Below are 24,834 nucleotides of genomic sequence, written 5' to 3' on the forward strand. Positions count from 1 at the left end.
AAAAAACCTGAAATAACATCAAAAATTTTTCTCTGACCAAAATGGAATAAAACTAGAAATCAATAACAAGAGGTATTTTGGAAACTATGCAAACACATGGAAATTAAACAATAATTAATGAACAGTGGATCAATGAAGACATTAAAAGGAAACTGAAAATTTTCTTGAAATAAATGATAATGGAAACATAATATTCCAAAACCTATGGGATACTTTACCACTAAGTACTAAGAGGGAACTTTACCACTATAAGCATCTACAGTTAAAAAGCAGAAAAACTTCAAATAAACAACCTAATCATGCATCTTAAAGAATCTGAAAAGTAAGAGCAAATCAAATGAATTTTTTTTAAAAAAACTAGTAAAAGAGAAAAGTAGTAAAAGAGAAAAATAATAAACATCACAGCAGAAATAAATGACATTGAAAAAAGAAAATAATACAAAAATCAATTAAAGAAAAGGTTGTTCTTTGAGAAGATAAACAAAATGAACAAATCTTTAGCCAGACTAAGAAAAAAAGACAGAATGCCCAAATAAGTAAAATCAGAGAGTAAAAGAGAGACAGCACAACTTATATTGCAAAAATTCAAAGGATCATTAGTGGCTACTATGAGCAACTATATGCCAATAAATTGGTAAACCTAGAAGAAATGGACAAATTCCTAGACACATACAAATATACCAAGATTGAACCATGAGGAAATCCAAAACCTAAACAGACCAAAAACAAGTAATGAGATTGATGCCATAATAAAGTTTCCCAGTCAAAAGAAAAAAAAAAAAAAAAAAAACAGGCCTGAGACCCAATGATTTCACCGTTGAATTATACTAAATATGTTTTAAAAACTAATACCAATTCTACTTCAATTATTACAAAAAAAAGAGGGGAGGGAATACTTCCAAACTCATTCCACAAAACCAGTATTATCCTGAAACCAAAATAAAGCAAAAACATATCAAAAACAGAAAATTACAGGCCAATAAAACTGATGAACATTGATGCAAAGACCCTCAACAAAATACTAGTAAAGCAACTTCAAAACGCATTAAAAAGATCATTCATTAGGACCAAGTGGGATTTATCCCTAGGATGCTGGCATAGTTCAACATACGCAAATCAATCATTGTGGTACATCAAGTCAACACAATGAAGGACAAAAACCATACAATCATTTCAACTGATGATGAAAAAAAGGTATTTGATAATATTCAACATCCTTTCATGATAAAAAAAAAAAAACCCTAAAAAAACTGGGTATAGAAGGAATACACCTCAACACAACAAAAGCCATATAAGACAGACCCATAGCTAATATCATACTGAATGGGAAAAAATGAAAGCCTTTCCTCCAAGATCTGGAACATGACAAGGATGCCCACTTTCACCACTGTTATTCAACATAGTACTGTAAATCCTACCTATCAATTGAACAAGACAAAGAAATAAAGGTCATCCAAAATTGAAAGGGAAGAAGGTAAATTGCCCTTGTTTGCAGACAATATGATACTACATTTGGAAAGAACTAAAGACTCCACCAAAAAACTATTACAACAAATTCCGTAAAGTTGCAAGATACAAAATCAACACACAAAAATCAGTAGTATTTCTATATGCCAATAGTGAACAATCTGAAGAAGACATCAAGAAAGTAATCCCATTTACAAAGGCTACAAAGAAAATTAAATACCTAGGAATTAACTAAGGAAAAAAAGGTCTCTACAATGAAAACTATAAAACACTTTTGAAAAAAATTGAAGAGGACAGAAAAAAATGGCAAGATATTCCATGTTCATGAATTGGAAGAATCAATATTGCTAAAATGTCCATACTACCCAAAGCAATCTATACATTCAATGATCTTCCTATAAAAATACTACTGACATTCTTCAGAGAAATAGAAAAAAAAAATCCAACAATTTACATGGAAGCACAAAAGACCCAGAATAGCCAAATCTATCTTTAGCAAGAACAACAAAACTGGAAGGATTACATTATCTGACTTCAAATTAAACTACAGAGCTATGGTGACCAAAACAGCACAGTACTGGCATAAAAACAGACACAAAGACCAATGGAACAGAAGAGAGAACCCAGAAACATCATTGTAGATGAATGTATTTACACTGAAATAATTTTTGATAAAGCTGTCAAGAACATATACTGGGGAAAGGACAGTCTCTTCAATAAGTAAGGCTGGGAATACTGGATATCTATATGTAAAAGAATGAAACTAGACCCCTCTCCCCATGTACAAAACTCAACTCAAAATGGATTAAAGACTGAAATCTTTTATCTCAAACTACGAAACTACTACAAAAAACATTGAGAACATTGAGGAAACTCTTCAGGACTACAACGAGATATAATCTCACCTCAGTTAAAATGGCTTTTATCTAAAAGTCAGGAAATAACAAATGCTGACAAAAATGTGAAGAAAAGGGAACACTCATACATTGTTGTTGGAAATGGAAATTAGTACAACCACTATGAAGAGCAGTTTCAAAGTTCCTCAAAAAACTAAAAATAGAGCTACCATATGATCTAGCAATCCCACTCCCTGTTATATACCCAAAAGAAAGGAAATCGGTAGATTGCAGCACTATTCACAATAGTCAAGATTTGGAAGCAACTTAATGTACATCAAGAGATGAATGGATAAAGAAAATGTTGTTATATATACACAATGGAATACTATTCAGCCATAAAAAGAATGAGATCCTGTCATTTGCAACAAGGATGGAACTGCAGGTCATTATACTAAGTGAAATAAGCCAGGCACAGAAAGACAAAGTTTGCATGTTTTGGCTTATTTATGGCGGCTAAAAATTAAAACAATTGAATTCATGAACATAAAGATTAGAACAATGATTACCAGACGCTGGGAAGGGTAGTGGGAGAAGGATGGATAATGGATACAAAAATATAGATAGGAAGAATGAATAAGATCTAGTATTTGCTAGCACAACAGGGTGACTGCAGTCAGTAATGATTTTTTGTACATTTAAAAATAGCTAAAGAGTATAACTTAATTCTTTGTAATACAAAGAAGGGATAAATGCTTGAAGTGAGGAAACCCCCATTGCCCTGTTGTGATTATTATGCATTGTAGGCCTGTATCAAAACATCTCCTGTATCCCATAAATATATACCACTACTATGTGCCCACAAAAATTAAAAATACTTTTTTATATGTTTGTGGCCATTTGTATATCTTCTTTTGAGAACTGTCTACTCATGTCATTGGCCCACTTTTTGACAGGATGGTTTGGTTTTTTTCTTACTAATTTGTTTGAGTTCCTTGTAAATTCTGGATATTAGTCCTTTGTCAGATATATCGATTGTGAAGATTTTTTCCCACTCTGTGGGTTGTCTGTTTACTCTGCTGACTGTTCTTTTTGCTGTGTAGAAGCTCTTTAGTTTAATTAAGTCCCACTTATCTATCTTTGTTCTTGTTGCATTTGCTTTTGGGTTCTTGGTCATGAAAAAATATTCAACATCACTAATGATCAGAAAAATGCAAATCAAAACCACAATGTAATACCACCTTACTCCTGCAAAAAAAAAAAATGGCCATAATAAAAAAAAAAATAGATGTTGGCATATATGGGGTGAAAAGGGAACACTTCTATACTGCCGGTGGGAATGTAAACTAGTACAACCACTGTGGAAACCAGTGTGGAGATTTCTTAAAGAACTAAAAGTTGAACTACCATTTGATCCAGCAATCCCACTACTGGGTATCTACCCAGAGGAAAAGAAGTCATTTTATGAAAAAGATGCTAAAAAAAAAAAAAGAAAGAAAAGAAAAGATGCTTACACATGCATGTTTATAGCAGCACAATTTGCAATTGCAAAAATATGGAACCAGTCCAAATGCCCATCAATCAATGAGTGGATAAAGAAAACTGTGGTATATATATACAATGGAATACTTCTCAGCCATGAAAAGGAGTGAATTAATGGCATTTGCAGCAACCTGGATGGAACTAGAGACTATTATTCCTTTTATTTATTTTTTTTTTTGAGACAGAGTCTTGCTCTGTCACCCAGGCTGGAGTGCAGTTGCACGATCTTGGCTCACTGCAACCTCTGCCTCCCAGGTTCAAGCAATTCTCCTGCCTCAGCCTCCCAAGTAGCTGGGATTACAGGCACCCACCACCATGCCCAGCTAACTTTTGTATTTTTAGTGGAGACGGGGTTTCACCATGTTGGCCAGGCTGGTCTCGAACTCCTGACCTCATGATCCGCCCACCTCAGCCTCCCAAAGTGCTGGGATTACAGGCATGAGCCACCACACCCAGCCCTGGAGACTATTATTCTAAGTGAAGTAACTCAGGAATGGAAAATCAAACTTCGTATGTTGTCACTCTTAAGTGGGAGCTAAGCTATGAGAATGCAAAGGCATAAGAATGATACAATGGACTTTGGGGCCTGGGGTGGGGAAGGAGAGGAATGGGGGTGAGGGATAAAAGACTACAAATTGGGTTCAGTGTATACTGCTTGGATGATGGGTGCTCCAAAAATCTCACAAATCACCACTAAAGAACTTACTCATGTAACCAAATACCCCCATTCCCCAAAAACCTACAGAAATTAAAATGTTTTTTAAAAAATAATAATTTTTTTAAAAAAGTAAAGTAGCCAGACTAGATACAGATACATAAATAGAGATCTCAAAGGAACTTGAACCAGGCAGTGAGCATATGGGATTGAAGGGTAGGGACAATGGTTACAAGGTATCTCACTGTCTGAAAAAGTGACATTTAAGCCACAATATAAAGAAGAGAGACTTGGGGAGGGAGGAGCAAAGCTATAAGAGGACAAATGTTGTAAAAAGCTTCTTCAAAAAGGACCAACTCCAAAAGAAGCAGATACATGAAACATCCAGTGAAATAAGGAAGCCAAGAGTGGCAAGAGCAAAGAAAACTCAGAGGGCAATTAAGTCAAAATGGGCCAAGGAATCACAACAGGTTAAATTATTCAGACTCTTTAGATTCCATTAAAGGTGGTGAATTTTATCTTCAAGCAAAGGGAAGTCATGCAAGGGGGTTTTGTTTTTGTTGTTTTGTTTTGTTTTGTTTTGTTTGAGACAGAGCTTTGTTTTGTTTTGTTTTGTTTTGTTTTGTTTTGTTTTGTTTGAGATAGTCTTGCTCTGTTGCCTAGGCTGGAGTGTAGTGGTGTGATCAGCTCACTGCAACCTCTGCCTCCTGGGTTCAAGCAATTTTCATGCCTCAGCCTCACAAGTAGCTGGATTTACAGATGAATACACCACCATTCCCATCTAATTTTTGTATTTTTATTAGACGGTGTTTCTCCAGGTTGGCCAAACTGGTCTCAAATTCCTAGCCTCATGTGATCTGCCCTCTTTGCCCTCCCAAAGTGCTGAGATTACAGGCGTGAGCCACTGCGCCTGGCCCACGCAAGGGTTTTAAGTACAGGACTGACGTGATCAGATTCGTCTTTGACAAAGATCTCTTCTGATTTCAATGTGAAGAGACCACTTCTGGAGTTAACACAGTAAATCCAGGCAAGAAAAGATGGTGGCCCAGGCAAGACGAATGGGAAGAGAGAGGAGACAAACTCAAACATCTTTAGGGGTGAAACCACATTATCTCATTTAATCCCCAATAGCCTTATGGAAAAAAAGGTATTGCCTCTACTTTATTAAAAAAAAAAAAAAAAAAAAAAAAAAAAAAAAAAAAAAAAAACGGGTGGGGTGGGGAAGGAAAGAAACGGGTGGGGTGGGGAAGGAAAGAAACCCAGAGAAAAGGAATTAACAGATCATGGTTGCCAGGAAATAATAAGCAGAGCTGCAGTTAAGAGTCAGGTTTCTGGCTTCAGGTCTGAAACTCCACTACAACACAGCTCCCCTCAAATGGCAGCAAATAACACTTCATACAAAATGATTTTTTAAGAATTGACTATGTTTTCAACAAATGAAAAATGTTACAGAACAGAATGATTTTACACTTAACTGAACTGTATTTTAAATAAACTATAGGGTTTTTTCATTATTTTTCTAAGCACACTGCTCAAAGAGAAAAGGAAAAGGAGAGACCAATTCCACACAAAATGTTAAATGAATATTTGCCTTTAATCTACAAGGCTAAATACCAAATGATTATGGCTACTTCCTCATGTTGAAATGAAACTAGCTAACATATCTATTTAGAATTCAGTAACAATGACATATTTGATAGCCCTTTAGAAGTTACTACTTTCAGCAGGTGCCAACTTTGTACATCTAGAAAATAACTAAAAATCTATTTTGATGAGAGTTATCAAATTTTAAAATTATCTGGGTTATAAAGTGAGTTAATATATATCTCCAAACTCTAACAGCGATGTAGCCTACTAGTTAGTTCTTATGAAGACAAGTATGTCTTAAACAAAGAAGATAAAATTTTCATATAGGAATTATCTCAAATTATAATTACATTCTTATGGTTAAAGCAATTTTGGATTCTTTAGTGTCTTTAACAAACTAACACTAAAATACAAAAACAAAAGGGCAGGGGCACTGTATACAATTTTACTCCAGCCTCCTTTGTAATTTGCTCTTCACTTCTCATTTCTCTACTACAATTCATTGACTCATCATTTATTCACTCACTCATTCATTTGTTCATCAAATATTTTCAAACACCTGTTACATGCAGGATACCATTTGAAGTGCTACAGAACATACACAAATAAACCAGAAATTAGCTCAAAAAGATTGCAACCCCAGGAAAGAATACGACTTTGATATACTTCAATAAGGATAAGAAGAGGTAGAAGACATAAGTACAATAAAACAAGTATAAAGTACTTTAATATTCAGAAGTAGGAATGCCATTTCTAGCCAGGAGAGTCCGGGGAGTTTTAATGATGGAAAAAAAGTGCATGCTGCTGGACACTGAAGGACAGTCTGTTCTTCAATGATTGTTTCTGATATTTGAATTAACTCCTATGTGGTTCACAGACCAGGAAATAATGTCAATAGAACTTTGAAGTTGACACTCAATTTTTCCCAATATAAATGTTTGAACCTCTAAACAGCAACAGAAAATCAAAGCACATGACTGTATACAATGCACCATTATCCCATTATTCTCCCTTAACCCTTCATTCCAGCTATCTTCACCTTTCTACTTACAATTAAAGTTATATTTTATTATGATTGTTACTGGGGTTTGGCTTTTTTCTTTTTTATTTTCTGTTTGTTTACTTTGTTGTTGATCTGATTATAAAGTTGTATAAATGTTGAGTGACCTAACCCAGACAATTTATTTTTTAAAATCCTCCATTGTTACTTTGTAATGTATTACATTATAACATAAGTGCCTGTAATATTTGGGCCTGTGGACGTGGAGAGTAGGTGTGAAGAATACCCAGAATGGAGGACATAAGAGAACAAAAATATGAATAGAGAAAAGTTTAGATTATGTCTGCAAAAGAATAAGGGGCCTGGATGCAACATATAGTGGATAAAAAAAAAAGAAGAATTGGATTGTTGGGAACAAAACTGCCAAAGATTTCACACTATGTACTTGTAGAAGCAGTGAAGGCTTCTGAGCTGGTCAGTGACATGAACAGAAATATGCTTTAAAAAGATACATCCTTAAAGACTTAATATTGTTAAAAAAAAAAAAAATGCTGATTCTCACCAGTGATCTATGCAACATAATCCAGATGAAAATCCCAGCAAGTTTTCTTTTTTTTAAGTAACAAGTTATTTTCCACACTTTTACAAAATGCAAAAAAAAACAAAATAGCAAAACAACCTTGAAAAAAGAGGAATAGATACGGAGGGGTTTCACAAGTGAACTCAAGATACACTATAAATCGACATACAGTAATCAAGACAATGTGGTATTGGCATGAGACTAAACAGATCAGTGGAACAGAATAAAGACTCCAGAAACAAACCCATGCTCATATGCTCAACTGGTTTTCAACAAAGATGCCAAAGTAATTCAAAGAGGAAAGGAAAGTCTTTTCAATAAATAATGTTGGAGCAATTGGATATCCATTTGGAAAAAAATAAACCTCACATTATATACAAAAATTAATTTGAGATGGATCACAGACATAAACAAAGAACTATACTTATAAAGCTCTCTAAAGAAAACATAAGACAATATCCTGATGACCTGTAATAGACAATGATTTCTTAGGCCGCAGAAAGCAAAAATCTTAAAAGAAAAATGACAAACTAGACCTCTTCAAGTTTCAAAACTTCTGCTCATCCAAAGTCACTGTGAAAAAATGAATAGCCATGCCGAGGACTGGGAGAAAATATTCACAAAACAAATTTTCATCAAAGGACTTGTGTCCTTCTATATAAAGAACTCCTATAACAATAACAAAAAAATTTAACTGGGCAAAAGACATGAATATACATCTCACAGAGTGAAGTATAAAAATGGCCAATAAGCCATGAAAAAAAAAAATGCTCATCATTAGTTATCAGGGAAATGCTAATTAAAATCACAATTAGCTAGCACCCTACATACATTAGAATATCTAAATTAAAAAGACTGACAGTACTAAATGTTGGAGAGGATGTTGAGCAACCAGAACTGTCATATATCACTAGTAGGAATGTAAAACAGTCTAACTACTTTGCAAAAAGTTTTGGCAGTTTCTTCAAAGAATAAATATATAACAACCCTTTAACTCAGCAAATCTTCTCCTCATCATTTAGCCAAGATAAATGAAAACATAAGTCCACAAAAAGATTTACACAGAAGAAGGTATATTCATTGAATTGAACACTACTCAGTAATAGAAAAATAAATAGCCTCTGTTACATGCAAAAACACAGATGGATGTTAAAAAATAGTATGTCGAACAAAATAAAACAAAGATTAAAACATACCTACTGTATGATCCCATTTATAAAAAGTTTAGGGCCGGGCGCGGTGGCTCAAGCCTGTAATCCCAGCACTTTGGGAGGCCGAGGCGGGCGGATCACCAGGTCAGGAGATCGAGACCATCCTGGCTAACACGATGAAACCCCGTCTCTACTAAAAAATACAAAAAACTAGCCGGGCGAGGTGGCGGGCGCCTGTAGTCCCAGCTACTCAGGAGGCTGAGGCAGGAGAATGGCGTGAACCCGGGAGGCGGAGCTTGCAGTGAGCTGAGATCCGGCCACTGCACTCCAGCCTGGGCGACAGAGCGAGACTCCGTCTCAAAAAAAAAAAAAAAAAAAAAAAAAAAAAAAAGTTTAGAATAGGCAACTTAAACCTATTATGAAAAAAAGAATATGAACAGCAGTTACCTAGGTGCAGGCATGTTCTGTCACCTAGGTGACAGAAATGTTCTGTAACTCGAGAGACATACGGATGACACAGATACATCCATTTGTCAAAACTGCACAGTTAAGGTTTGTATCTTTCAATGTATGTAAATTTTACCTTACAAAAAGCCATAAAAAATAAGAGTAGATGGAAATATAGAAAAAGCAAGCACACCAGAAGGTTGATAATTGCTTAAGCTTAGCGCTGTGTGCACAGGAGTTTATTATACTATCCATTTACTTTGTATGCATTTGAACTGCAGGTTTAAAAAAAATCACAAATAAAATTCATACATGCATACACATATATATTCATATAAGATGACACCACCAACACAGACACCAACCTAGAAAGATGATTCATAAAATCTACTCTGACATGACCTAGGCCTGCCTAACATTTTAACTCTACATTTATGCTACAAATGTTCTCTTCCACCCCTATTTAACCCTCTCTTTCATCCTCCCCATTTCTCTTTCTCAGCGTGGTAGACTGCAAATATGATCAAAATGGTCTCCTCTACGTATTCACTCTCTGTGTAATGAGACTGTACAGCTCCTTTCATCAAGGGAAATTATGGAGGAATCATTTTATTCCTCCCCTCCTTGAATCTGGACTGACTTTGTGGCTTGCTTTGGGTAAGGGAATGATGAGATCATTCTGAATTAAGGTAAGCTGTAAATCCAATGATGTGTATCCTTGTAAGAGACAGAAAAGACAGAGAAACACAGGGGAGAGAGCCTTGTGAAGACAGAGGCAGAGACTGCAATGATGAGTCTAACAGCCAAGGAACACCAAGGGTTGCCAGCAGCTAGTAGAGGCTAGGAGAGAGGCATGGAACAGATTCTCCCTGACAGCCTTCAGAGTAAACCAGCCCTGTTGACACCTTGATTTTGGAGTCTGTCCTCCAGAACAGTGAGAGAATAAATTTCTGTTGTTTTAAGTCACCAATTTTGTTATAATTTGTTACAGCAGCCCTAGGAAACCAATACACCAGCCAAGAGCAGAAAAATCATCTAAGTCCAGCCCAAAATTAACAACCCATAGAATCATGACCTAAATAAATTGTTGTTGTAAGCTACTACGTTTGTGATGGTTTGTTACACAGTAAAGCTAACTGGCACAATCAACCTAGCAAATACCCACTCCTCTTTTAAAAATTCTCTCTCCCAAAGCCAGTCTTACTACTCTCAGATAAAGCACATCACTCCTACCTTTATAACCTCACTATACCCACAAAATAGTTTTTCTATAATAGCATCTATAAAATGTTATTGCATTTTTTTGCATGTGTGTCAACTTTGAACGGGCTGTATGCTCTCTCAAGGCAAAGATTATGTGAGACTGAATTTGTGTATGTCAATGCCAGACAGGATGACATTATCTACGTGAAATTTTCCCCAAAATATCCACTCTTTATAAAGTTCATCTTCATCTATAATACTTATTTGTAAGCAAATACAAACACACTACAATATTCCAGAAACCAATCAACTAACAAAGAAATGTAGAACTTTTTAAATTGTCCATAATAGTTCAAACGGAACCTCTGAAGTCAACATAAAATATAACCAACTCTACTTACAGTCATGTAATATTCCTTTCCTATTCCTTCTAATCATCAAATAATATGGTAATCCCAAAAGTGGACAATACCAAAAGACTATGCAAGTGATAGCTCTAATCTAGCACTGAGTCTTGAATGTATAAACGCCAAGAAGGGAAGTATTCCCAAAGAAAAGGAGAAAGTACATTTTTCTAAAGTGGAAGATTGAGGCAACAAATCCTTCCATAAAGAAAATCTGTAAGAAAAAAAAAAAGAAAGGAAAGTGGATATTGAAGTCCTTACCTAATGCATAAAAGAAGATATGACTCTGGGCCAGAATTTTCTACTGTATTAACCCCTTCCTGGATATAAGTCAAGCATTTAGCAAATTACCTGCATATGTTTAGCAAATGTGTGCTGGGGAGCTACTTTTGCTATTTTTAAAAATAATTATGCCTTGTTGGTCCTTTTTTACATAACCATCTCTCAGGAAAAGCTTCGTGTCAATATGTTTCCACATACACAGCTCATTCTGAACACAAAAACCCAGGAGACAGGAAGAATCAAACCTAGAATCTCAGTTTCTTGATTTACACTGAGATATGTTTTGCTCTCTATGCCATGCTGACTTCTCAAGAGTAGAAAATTTTAAATATTTTTTAAGGGGCAATTTGAGGTTTATGTAAATGACTTTCAGTTGTTATTGCTATTCACCATTAGCCTCAATAATCAAGAGCTGGATTACTTAATGAAGAGAGACATGGTGATTAAAATGCTCAAGAAAAGGACAAGTCAAATGGAGGTGCCAAGGCCAGCTTTCAAAGATATCAAAGCAGCAAGAATTCTGCACAAAAAGAAGTTGTCACAGAAAACTGCAAAAATTACAGAGGTTATAGAAGGGAGACCGAACAAAATCCCTTTTGTAGTAAAGAAATTTTTGTGTATCAAGGACGCAGAGGGAAAGGACACGAGGAAACTTCCAAAACTGCACAGTTAAGGTTTGTATCTTTCAATGTATGTAAATTTTACAAAAAGCCAGAAAAAATAAGAGTAGATGGAAGTATAGAAAAAGCAAGCACACCAGAAGGTTGATATACAGCTCTGTTAAAACTAACTCTTATTAGACTTACTAGAAAGTCAACACAAGACTATTAAATCAAATGATGCTCACAGACTAAACAAGTAAATTGCTAACCAGAAATAAAGAAAATGATGTAACTTTCAGCCATGCCTATTTTGTACTCTGGAAGCAAAATATGTTTATAAATATTTGACACAACTTATTTCATTAATGAAAAAATATTTAGCACCTACAATGTTCAGGCACCACGCGAGAGGCTAAAGACAAGCAAGTTACACTGGTCATTCCCCTCAAGGAACTTAAAAGTAAAATGAGTAATATAGAGATACATAAGATAAATAAACAAAGGGGAAGACAAAAAAATTCAGACAGTGAGGGAAAAGAATGCTTCCTAGAAGAAATGACCTAAGCAAGAATTCAATAAGGGAAGAAGTAGGGCATTTCAACAAAGTGTTATCCACAAAGCACACAAATACAAACACACACACGTGTGCACACACACACACACACCACAGAGTACAGCACATTTATATAAAAGTATTTTACTAAGGCCAGAACCACTCATTCAAAAAATATACATTGAATACCAATGATGTTTCAAGCACAGTTCTCAGAATTAGACCATAAATGAAGAAATAACTCAAAATCTCTGTCCTGAAAAGTTCATTCAAATTTTAGAGGGGTGAGAAAAATAAGGAACAAAAGAAATAAATACATAATACATTCAAAGATGACAGGTGCTATGCAGAAAAATTAAGCAGATAAATTAAGAGTCAAATTGAACCCAGAAAGACAAGTACAATTTGTAAAGGCGTTAAGGCTGGGGAAGGTCATTCTGAAAAAGTGGAACAGCAGAAGCTCAAGTATTAAAATACGTGTGTTCCTACCAGCCAGAGAAGTCTATTTCTCCCCAAAAGGCTTAAAATGGAAAAGTTTTGATACAAATGAAAGGTGCATAAGGCCTTCAAATGTCTGGCAAGATGCTGTAAGCTTTACCCCACTACCAACGAGAAGCTATTGAAAGACTCCAGTGGAGGAAAATCAACGTATTTCCTCAGTCCTCCTCAATATCTACACAGCATTTGAAAATATTAATCACACACCTCCCATTCACTCATTCAATAAGCATTCACTATGCAGCTACATGATATTGTGTTTAAAACAATATTTTTACTACAACACTATTACATGTCATTATGTCATAAAGGTTACAGAAGTATATTCATTTCCAGTCACTAAGGAAGACAGATGCCTATATCCCACTCTAGCTAACACAAGACACTATATGCTAAATAATATCATGGATGCATAAAATTCAGTTATAACACAGAAAAGAACACTATAAAATGTTAATCTTGTGAAACCAAGAAAGGCTTCATGGAGGATCTGAAAAACAAGTAGAATGCAATCAAAAAAAAGATGGACAGAAAAAGGTATCTCAGGTGGAGGAGCAGCAGGAACACAGGTTTAAAGGTACACAATTGAATATCATTGCAAGTGCAGTATGGCTAAAGCACAGGCAAGAAACCTTGTATTACAAAATGCAAATGTTTCTTGGACGAACTATTTTTCTTTCAAAATTAAAATCACTTTTAATATGCCACATGGGGGAAAGTAGATTTCTTACAATTTAGATTAACATTCCACTGCACAGAAGAAGGTCAATCAGAAAAAAATGATAGCTACTGTTTTTATTTTTATGTCACTGAAAGGTTAATATATAGTTTTTTGGTTTTTTTGTTTGTTTGTTTGTTTGAGACGTAGTTTCACTCTGTTGCCCAGGTTGGAGTGCAGTGGCACGGTCTCAGCTCACTGCAACATCCGCTTCTCAGGTTCAAGCGATTCTCTTGCCTCAGCCTCCCAATAGCTGGTATACAGGCGCGTGCCACCACGCCCGGCTAATTTTTGTATTTTCAGTAGAGACAGGGTTTTGCCATGTTGGCCAGGTTGGTCTTGAACTCCTGACCTCAAGTGATCCACCTCCCTCGGAATACATAGACATTTTGAGGATAAAAGCAAGACAGCTTCCTAACAGTAAGCAAGGTGGGTATATGATAAGAATATACAGAGAGATAAGTCACAAATGCAAATGGGTCAAGCTAGGACAGGTCTCATATGCTGTGAGCACCCTGTCTCTTTAAAGCAAGATAGTAAAAAAGGTAGTGACACAATTAGATAATATTTTAGAAATGCAGCCTTCTGTAAAATGCAAATCTGATCATTCCCTTGATCAGAAACCTCCAATGATTTCCCGTTTAGAAATCAAAACCCTTTAAACAGATCCCTGGATCACCTCAGCAGCCTCCTCTCATCACCCACCTCCTATCCCCTACCCCAAGTCCCTCTACCACTCTGGCCCTCTTCCACTTATCTGAAGTGGTCATTTTCCATGCCCCTTTGGCACATGGTACGCTCTTCCTCACCTCTTCTTAGAAAGGATCTTGGTTTGGTTCAAGTCTACTTAGCCGTTGGATTTCAATATGTCAGAAAAATTTCCCCTCACTTCATATTCTAGGCCAGGTCCCCTGTTATACACTCCCAAAATGCCAGGTACTATTCCTTCACAGTATTTCTCACTGTTGGAATGATATGTTTATTTTAGCAATTATATATTGAATCGTGGTGTCTCCCACTACAAGATCCATGAATTCAGTGATTATGACTGCTTTGCTCATGAATATATCCCCAGAATCTAGCACAGTGGCTGGCATAGAGAAGAAGGTTAAATAAGCACTTGCTGAATTAATTAAATGCAAAAAGCCAAATTAAGTCTTTCTTGTGGAGACTGCCCCATGTATCATAGGATGTTTAGCAGCATTCCTGGCCTCTACCAATAAATGCCAATAACAACACTTCCTGCTCCGGTTATGACATTCAAAAATGTCCCCAGGCATTGCCAAATGTCCCCTGGGGTAGGGAATTGCTCCCAGTTGGGAACCAGGGAGCTAGTATAGCCATATATCCTGGTTGTACAAGGCAGTCCCTTTTAATGCCTGTTACCCTGGTAAAATTATTAACAGAATCCCCTTTTACTCTCAGAAATATCCCAATTTGGATGAGTATTATATTGTCATCCTATCCATGGCTCATCTGGATGTGTCCTTATGAGGGCTCTTGCCCAGAATGAGTGAATTGTTATATACATAATGATCACGGTTTCACTTCCCACAAAGCAGAAATTATAACATTTCCGACAAATGTGTGTGTGTTTTTTTAAATCTACATAGTAGGCTTTGGAATTAGTAGAAATAGTGTAATGACAATGAACAGAAGAAATATGACAAAGTTAGAATAAATAATCCTACATGATGATTAAACGTAGAAAAACAATGACAGAAAGAAGTCAAAAATGATTCCTAAGTGTTAGCCTGGGAAAGCTGGGTAAGAAGCCATTTATCAAGATTAGACACACTGTAGGAGGAGGTCCGAATTTTGTCAGGTGATTGAGGAGGCAAGGCAAGCAAGCTTGGATTTTGAGACACCTCCTCAACACTAAGGTGATAACCCAGTAGACACTAGGAAGTACAGGTCTTACAGACACACAGGTATTTGTTGTGATAAGTGCCACTTCTTTGGCTCCAGTGCCACTGGACTTCTCTCCCTTGCTTCTCTACCTTCTCTGGTTTCCTTTAAGGGCTCTTCGTCCTACCTCCTAATTATGAGAATCCCTCAATATTCTACTCATATGTTTCTGCTTCCCATGCTCCACTAACTCTCTGAGAATTCAATGCTATATTAGCTACTAATTCTGTGCTGACAGGTGCCAACCTAACCTCTTGTCTGTAACCTCCACTACCACATGGCTTGATCCTTCTAAGTATTTCCACTTGAATTGTATTAACTTACATGAGTATGAGTATTTTCAGTTTAAAAGGGACTTTCATATACATTTATTTCCATCTATGTACCTCTGTCACCATACATTCAACAGGCTGGAAACCAAGCTTTTCTTTCTCATAAACCTGGTCCCTTTTCCTACCTTCTCATTTCTTATAATATCATTATAATTAACCTATCACCTATGTTCCAAAGAATACCAATAATTATTTCTCTGCTTCAGGCACCCATATAAAAAGTCACCAAATCAATTAATTTACTTGCTTCCGAGTTTCCTCATTTCTAAAATGAAATAGTTAAATTACTTCTAGCTCAAATGTATTATAATTTGAAGTCTTGGAAATCTTGGGTTCATTCACCAGTCAAACATATTATAATTTGAAGTCTTAGAACTCTTGGGTCCATTCATCACTCAAATGTGTTATAATTTGAAGAGTTGGAAATCCTGGGTTCATTCACCACTACCTTAGTCTAGGCTAGTGATTCTCAATCCTATTGCATATTAGAATCACCTCAGAATTTTCTTTTAAATACTTCTGTGTAATCCTCCTGCGATCTAGGCATCACTTTTATTAAAGACCCCCTACTCCAGTGATTCTAATGTCATCAAGACTGAGAACCATAGATCTAAGCCCTCATTATTGTCACCTACATTTTGCAGATGAAGAAACTCAGGCTCAGAGAAGTGACAGATTGGCTCAAAATTTCATAACTAATAAATGAACCAAGTTCACTCTGATTCCAAAGTCCATATTCTTTCCTTGTGCCAAAAAGCAACTGGTACTAAAAAATATAATCTATACTGATTGATGTAATGTTTGTTTTACATTGCTTTAAAATGCTTCATTTTCCTCCACATGTGTATAGCTGGTGGCTCCTAAGAGGCCATAAGTGAGAGGTGGAGTCTTCTCATTTGTCCCATAGAAGCTATGTCAGGATTGAGGAATAGTAAGTACAAAGTCTATTTTTAAAACACTGTTCATAAAGTACTGATGTGGGTTTGCATTTTCAAAATTCCAAGGAGAGATCTATTCATCTCTTGAAAACTGCCACAATCATTTAGGTATGCTGTCAACTGACTGAGATGGAGAATCATTATGGTACAAAGTTCAGGAGGGAAATACAAATCCTAGATACAGAACTGTGATGGATAGTGCTTTCCTATATCTCTATAAACACAAGCTGCCAAACATAGACCCTTAGTGAATAACCAGATCTTCTGAATAGACACCTTAGCAATGATAACATATTAGCACAATCCAGTAAAAACAATGAATTTCAGAAACTCTGTAATTTCTACTTTCTCATCTACTTCACTCCTACATGAAAGTTTAGGCTAATCTTGATAAATCAACTTTTTTCTATATTTGCTTTCATACCCTTTGGGCAGTCTACCCCTTAATTCTGGCCATACTTTGTTCTCTAAAGACAGAAGTGGGATCTGGGATGGGCTGTGTCCTTCAAATCCAGTCCTTCCTAACATGATTCTACATTTCTCAGCAGATGCTGCAGACCCTTTATTGCCCTGCTTCCTACTAATGATGCATTCATGAGGCATACAGTCAGCTAGCTGCCTGAGCCTCTGAGAATATCAAACTAACAACATCCTGCTTACCTGCCTTTTACCAGTCAGAAGATGGCATTTATTCATTTGTGCAATGAAATCCCAATCCCAGCCCCACTATACACATACACACCAATGAGCATGTGTCACTTCACTCCCACCCAGTTTTTGACTTAGGCCACTTTAGAGATGTGCTAACAATACCTAGCAATTGGTTTGTGTTAGAACTGCACTTTTGGAGAGTATAAAGTGACAATATTTCAATAAATGACTATCAGGTCCTATAGGTGAGGAATTAATTAGTAACAAATACCATCAGCCCTCTATATTCATAGGTTCTACATCCATGAATTCAACCAACCGTGGATCAAAAATACTAAAAAAAAAAAAATATATATATATATATATATGGTTGCATCTGCACTGAACACACAAAGACTTTTTTCTTGTCATTATGCCCTCAACAATATAGTATAGCAACAATTTACAGAGCATTTACATTGCATTCAATTTTATAAATAATCTAGAGATATCATAAATAATACAGGAAGATGTACATAGGTTATAAGCAAATACTATGCCATTTTATATAAGAGAATTGAGTATTCATAGGTTTTGGATCTGCAGGAATTCCTGTATCCAATCTCCCACAAATACTAAGGGATGAGTGTTTACAAAAAAAGAAAAAATACAATAGTTAAGGCAAAGATTATACTTCTAAACTGGACAAGCCAATTTTGTAAACACATGTCATTGTTAATAAGAAATTTTTTTGAAATTTTAAATGGTTTATGATAAACCGTCAATAATAACAGATCACAACAAACACATGCTCTCCAAAATGAGAAAAAAGAATTGGCCTTCTTTATGATTACTAATTACTTCTGCTACCACTATTACAACAGGCTGAAAAGTCCCTTTGGGTTCAAATGACTTCAGAATGTTGCTAACATTTAACATCCAATAAACATAGACTGCAAGTAGGAAAATATATATTATTTTATTACTGTATATAAACAACTAAGTGATATTTTAAAGGCAAATATAGATTACAAATTGAAAATTGAAAAGCATGCTATATTGCATTTACCAGTACATTGTTTGTCATTCAAATTGCTTTGTGTTCTTGCTTTTCAAAATTTTGAGGTTTAAGACAAAAGTATTGCATTTAATAGCTTTGAGGAGATTCCTCACATATACTGCATACATACAATGTTCCTGCGAATATCCTTATTTCATTCAAGAGGCTGCTTATAGAATTTGTTATTTCAATTACTTGCCAAGATATTTTATTCTGTGCTATTTCTAACACACATCATGCTAGAGTCACAGGGATACTAAATTTGAAGGAGCATTTCTATGCTTAAAATATGAAACAAATTATTCTGGTATCTAAAATAACCTAACTGCAAAAGCAACTCCTACACACATGTGGTAATAATTTTCAAAAAGCTATCTTTTATTGGATTCTAGGTAATAACAATAGCATATGCTTTTGTACGTCTACTCTTACAAAACAAATTTTCACAACATAACCTTTCAAGAAACCAAAATGCTTCAGATACTTTCCATCATATAATATCAATTCACTAACTCAAATATCTGGCTTACAGGATTTAATACAAACATTTGTTCAGATTATTACCAAAAGAAAAGCCGTTCATCATTTGCATTCCAAAACAATGTAGTGATTGTAGAAGGCTCATATTTTAAATCATAAAGTTTCATATTTTCCATTTTCTACATGTTCTTGTACTAACAGGACTGATTATGAGAGACTTCACTGATGCGAATATAAAATGAATTTCGTACATGGAAGGAAAAAACCTTCAGTAACATGATGGCCTTCATTATAGATTGGCATTCATTTGGATAAAATAATTTATCTTTTACAACAATAATCTTCTACCATTTTCATGATTCTTTGTGTAATGTGTCTGAATTAACATAATGCTTTCCATTTAAAGAAAAACCATTTGTACTTTTAAAATGTATTGTCTCATCATAAAACAAGAGAAAAGACAATGTTAACAAGTCTATATTACAATAAGCATACGATTCCTAAAAATTACATTCTTTCCTGATGTTTTAAATAAAGGAGGAAGAGGAGAGGACGTACACTTTCCTTCACTCCTCCTACTTTCTTGGCACAGAAGAGGGAAAGAGGGAACCATGTTAGATTTCCTTAGACCTTTCCTGACTCACTTCCTGCACTATTATCATTCTTCTGTTAAGAAGAATATGTAAAAGCATATGTATGTGAAGGAATACATACATATACAAAAAGAATAAGTATAAGGAAGAATATGTAAAAGTACCTAAAAGAGGAACCTGTTACTTTATATTAACTAACTCTCATTACCTACTGCTTTATTTTAATCTTTTTTCCTTTTAAAAAATAAAAACGTGTCCAAGAACAGTGGCTCATGCATGTAATCCCAACATTTTGGGAGGTCAAGGCAGGTGGATCACTTCAGCCCAGGAGTTCAAGACCAGATTGGCCAACACAGTGAAACGCCACCTCAACATAAAATACACAAATTAGCCTGGCGTGGTGGCACACACCTTTAGTCCCAGATACTTAGGAGGCTGAGGTGGGAGGATACCCTAAACCTGGAAGGTCATGGCTGCAGTGACCCAGGATCACGCCACTGCACTCCAGCCTGGGTGAGAGAGTAAGACACTATCTTACAAAAAAAAAAAAAAAAACTCCCACCTCTTTGATTCTCTTAAAACAAGTGTTTCAGAAAGAAGTAAGTTCTGAATAAATTCATAATCTTAAGCCTATCAGAATAAAACTGCTGAAAATCAAAGAGAGAAAAACCTTGAAGGTAGCCAGATAACACTGAATGTAAATGAACAAAGCTCTCCAATCCAATGACAAAGAGTGGCTGAACAGATTAAAAAAAAAAAAAAGATAGGATCCAATGATCTCTTGCCTACAAGAAACAGATTTCATCTGTAAAGAAAGATACAGACTGAAAATAAAAGAATGGAAAAAGATATTCTACGCAAATGAAAACCAAAACAGAGCAGGAGTAGCTACACTTACATCCGTCAAAATAGATTTCAGGACAAAACTATAAGAAAAGACAAATAAGGTTGCTATATAATGATAAAGAGGTCAATTCAACAAGACAATATAACAATTGTAAATATATATATACAACACTGAAGCACCCAGATATATAAAACAAATATTATAAGAGCTAAAGGGAGACATAGGCCCAATAATATTAATAGCTGGAGATTTCAACACACCACTTTCAGCACTGGACAGATCTTCCAGACAGAAAATTAACAAAGAAACATCAGACTTAATCTACACTATGCACCAAATGGGTGTAATAGATATTTACAGAACATTTCATCCAAAGACTGCCACACATTCTTTTCCTCAGCACATACATCATTCACAAGGATGTACCATATGTTAATTCACAAAACAAGTCTTAAGACATTCAAAAAATTGAAATAATATCAGGCATCTTCCCTGACCACAATGGAATAAAACTAGAAATCAACAAAAAGAGAAATTTTGTAAAGTATACAAACACATGGAAACTAAACAATCTGCTCCTGAATGAAGAGTGGGTCAATGAAGAAGTTAAGAAAGAAACTGAAAAGTTCTTGAAACAAATGATAATGGAAACACAACATACCAAAATCTATGAGACACAGCAAAAACAAACACAAAGCAAAAACAAAAACAAAATTCCCTCCAGAATTTTATCCCTGTAAGTGCCTACATCTAAAAGTAGAAAACATCAAATAAACCTCACAATGCATTTTAAAGAACTACAAAAGCAAGAGCAAACCAAACCCAAAATTATTACAAGAAAGGAAATAATAAACAGCACAGCAAAAATAAATGACACTAAAATGAAGAACACAACATAAAAGTTTAGCCAAATGAAAAGTTGGTTTTTTGAAAAGATAAACAAAATTGGCAAATCCTTAGCCAGAGTAAGAAAAAAAGACAGAAGACCCAAATAAACAAAATAAGATATAAAAAGGGAGACATTGCAACCAATGATACATAAATTAAAAGGATTAGAGGCTACTATGAGCAACATATGCCAATAAATAGAAAATCTAGAAGAAATGAATAAATTCCTAGACACATGCAACCTATCAAGATTGAACCACGCGGAAATCCAAAACCTAAGCATATCAGTATCAAGTAAAAAGATGAAAGCTGTAATAAAAAGTTTTCTAGTAAACAAATGCCTGGGACACAATGACTTTACTGCTGATTCTACCAAATATTTAAGGAAGTAATAACAATCCCACTCAAAGTATTCTGAAAAATAGAGGAGGAAGGAATACTTCCAAACTCTTTCTACAAGTCCAGTACTAATCTGATACCCAAACCAACAAAGGTACATAAAAAAAAAAAAAAAAAAGAAAAGAAAGAAAACTGAAGGCTAGTATCCCTTATGAATATTGTCACAAATATTCTCAACAACATACTAGCAAACTGAATTCAAAACACATTAAAAGATCATTCATTAGGACCAAGTGGGATTTATCCTAGGGATGCAGGGATGCTTAAACATATGCAAAATGATCAATATGATATATCAAATCAACAGAATGAAGGACAAAACCCATATGATCATTTCAATTGATACTAAAAAAGCATTTGAGAAAATTCAACATCCTCTCATGACAAAAATCCTCAAAAAACTGAGCACAGAAAGAACACGCCTCAACATAACAAAAGCCATATATGACAGACCCATAGTTAGTTTCATACTGAATGGGAAAAAATTGACTTTTCTCTAAGATCTGGAACATAGCAAGGATGCCCACTTTCACCACTGTTATTCAACATAGTACTAAAAGTCCTATCTAGATCAATTGGACTAGAGAAAAAAATAAAGGGCATTCAAATTGGACAGGACAAAGTGAAATTATCCTTATTGGCAGACAATAAGATCTTATATTTAGAAAAACCTGAAGACTTCAGCAAAAAACTTAGAACTGATAAACAAATCCAGTAAAGGTGCAGAATACAAAATCAACATACAAAAATCAGTAGCATTTCTATATGCCAACACTGAACAATCTGAAAAATGAATCGAGAAAGCTATTCCATTTACAGTAGCTATGAAGAAAATCAAATACCTAGGAAATAATCAAAGAAGTGAAAGATCTCTACAATGAAAACTAGAAAACACTGATGCAAGAAATTTAAGAGAAAAAAAATGGAAAAATGTTCCATGTTCATGGATTGGAAGAATCAATACTGTTAAAATGTCCATACTACCCAAAGCAATCTAGACATGCAATGATATTCCTACCAAAATACCAATGACATTCTTCACAAAAGTAGAAAAAAAAAATCATACAATTTACATGGAAGCACAAAAGACCCAGAATAGCCAAAGCTATCCTGAGCAAGAAGAACAAAACTGAAAGAATCAAATTACCTGACCACAGAGCTACAGTAATTAATACAGCAATGGTACTGGCATAAAAACAGACACATAGACCAATGGAACAGAAGAGAAAACCCAGAAACAAATCCAAACATCTACAGTGAACTAATTTTTGATAAAGGTATCAAGAACATACATTGAGGGAAGGACAGTTTCTTCAATAAATAATGCTGAGAAACCTAGATATCCATATACAAAAATCAAATTAAAAGAGATTAAAGACTGAAATCTTATATCTCAAACTATGAAACTACTACAAGAAAACACTGGGGAAAATCTTCAGGATATTAGACTGCTCAAAGATTTCTTGAGTAATACCCCACAAACACAGGAAACAAAAACAGAAATAGACAAATGGGACCACACCAAGTTACAAAGTTTCTGTACAGTGAAGGAAACAATCAACCAAGTAAAAAGACAACCCACAGAATGGGAGAAAATATGTGTAGACTATCCTTATGACAAGGGATTAAAATCTGAATATATAAGGAGCTCAAACAACTCTATAGGAAAAAAATCTAATAATACAACTAAAAACAGGCAAAAGATCTGAATAGGAATTTCTCAAAAGAAGACATACAAATGGCAAGCAAGCATATGACAAGGTCACTGTTATGAGAACATCACTGATCATCAGAGAAATGCAAATCAAAACTACAACGAGATATAATCTGACCTCAGATAAAATGACTTTTATCTAAAAGTCAAGAAATAACAAAAGCTGACGAGAATGTGGAGAAAAGGGAACCCTCCTACATTGTTGGTGGAAATGTAAATTAGTACAACCACTATGGAGAGCAGTTTGGAGTTCCTCAAAAAACTAAAAATAGAGCTACCATATGATCCACTAATCCCACTCCCTGTTATACACCCAAAAGAAAGGAAATCAATAGATTGAGGAGCTCTCTCCACTCCCATGTTTATTGCAGCACTATTCACAATAGTCAAGGTTTGGAAGCAAACTAAGTGTCCATCAACAGAAAAGCGGATAAAGAAAATGTGGTACATATACACAGTAGAATATTATGATTATTCAGCCATAAAAAAGAAATGGAGATCCTGCCATTTGTAACAACATGAATGGAACTTAAGGTTATTATGTTAATGAAATAAGCCAGGCACAGAAAGACAAAGTTTGCATGTTCTCACTTATTTATGGGAGCTAAAAATTAAAATAATTGAACTAATGGAGAGCACAAGGATGGTGACCAGAAGCTGGGAATGGTATTTGGAGGTTGGGAGGAAATGTGGATGGTTAATTGTATTTAAAAAATAGAAAGAATGACCAAGATTTATATTTTCTGGCACACAGGGAAGACTATATTCAAAAATAATTTAATCATATATTTAAAAATAATTAAGAGTATACTTGTATTGTTTGTAACACAATCAATAAATGCTTGAGGTGATGGATACCCCATTCACCCTAATGTAGATATACCACTTAACCTGATTCAAACATGCATTGCATGCCTGTATTAAAATAGGTCATATAACCCATTTATGTGTGTGTATATATATATGTGTGTGTATACACACACACACACACACACACACACACATATTGTAAACCCACAAAAATAAAAGTAAATATAGTAGCCAGAAAAGGACAGGTATCTTCAAAGAAGTAATAATTATAGTAACATAGCTAACTTCTCAATAATATCTACAGAAGCCAGATGGACCAATGGATTGATATCTTCAAAGTGCTGAAAGAAAATAACTGCTAATCTAAAATTCTATACCCAGCAAAAATATCCTTCAAAAAATAAACAGATTTTTTAAATGCCTTCAGGCAAAGAAAAACTGACAGATTTACTTAAGAGTAGACCCATACTAAAAGAAACAGTAAAGAGCATTTTTTAGGCAGAGGGAAAATAATCTCAGATAGCAGCTTGAAGATTTAGAAGGAAGAACATTAAGGGGAAGGTTAAAATATGAATATATCTAAATGTTATTAAGTGTCCAGAATTCATTACTATTTCATGAATCCTTCTTATATCCACATAGAAAAGGGATAGTATTGATATTGCTATTCCTATTTTAAAGAAGAAAAAAAAAAAAAAAAAAAAAAAAAA

General features: G+C 34.9%; 1 protein-coding gene and 1 long non-coding RNA gene across 5 annotated transcripts in view; one reads left to right on the forward strand and one right to left on the reverse strand.

Annotated features, from left to right (window-relative positions):
- BBS9 (Bardet-Biedl syndrome 9) overlaps positions 1–24,834 on the reverse strand; it is a 506,926-nt gene that overhangs the window by 285,946 nt on the left and 196,146 nt on the right. The gene's annotated exons all lie outside the window — the stretch shown is intronic.
- On the forward strand, positions 9,784–19,155 carry LOC108540702 (uncharacterized). The gene is made up of 3 exons (XR_001888739.1): positions 9,784–9,954; positions 16,616–16,696; positions 19,075–19,155. It is a non-coding gene; the product is annotated as an uncharacterized LOC108540702 (long non-coding RNA).

The sequence above is a fragment of the Rhinopithecus bieti genome, unplaced genomic scaffold, assembly GCF_001698545.2.
Source record: "Rhinopithecus bieti isolate Rb0 unplaced genomic scaffold, ASM169854v2 scaffold_19617, whole genome shotgun sequence".
NCBI classification, from domain to species: domain Eukaryota; kingdom Metazoa; phylum Chordata; class Mammalia; order Primates; family Cercopithecidae; genus Rhinopithecus; species Rhinopithecus bieti.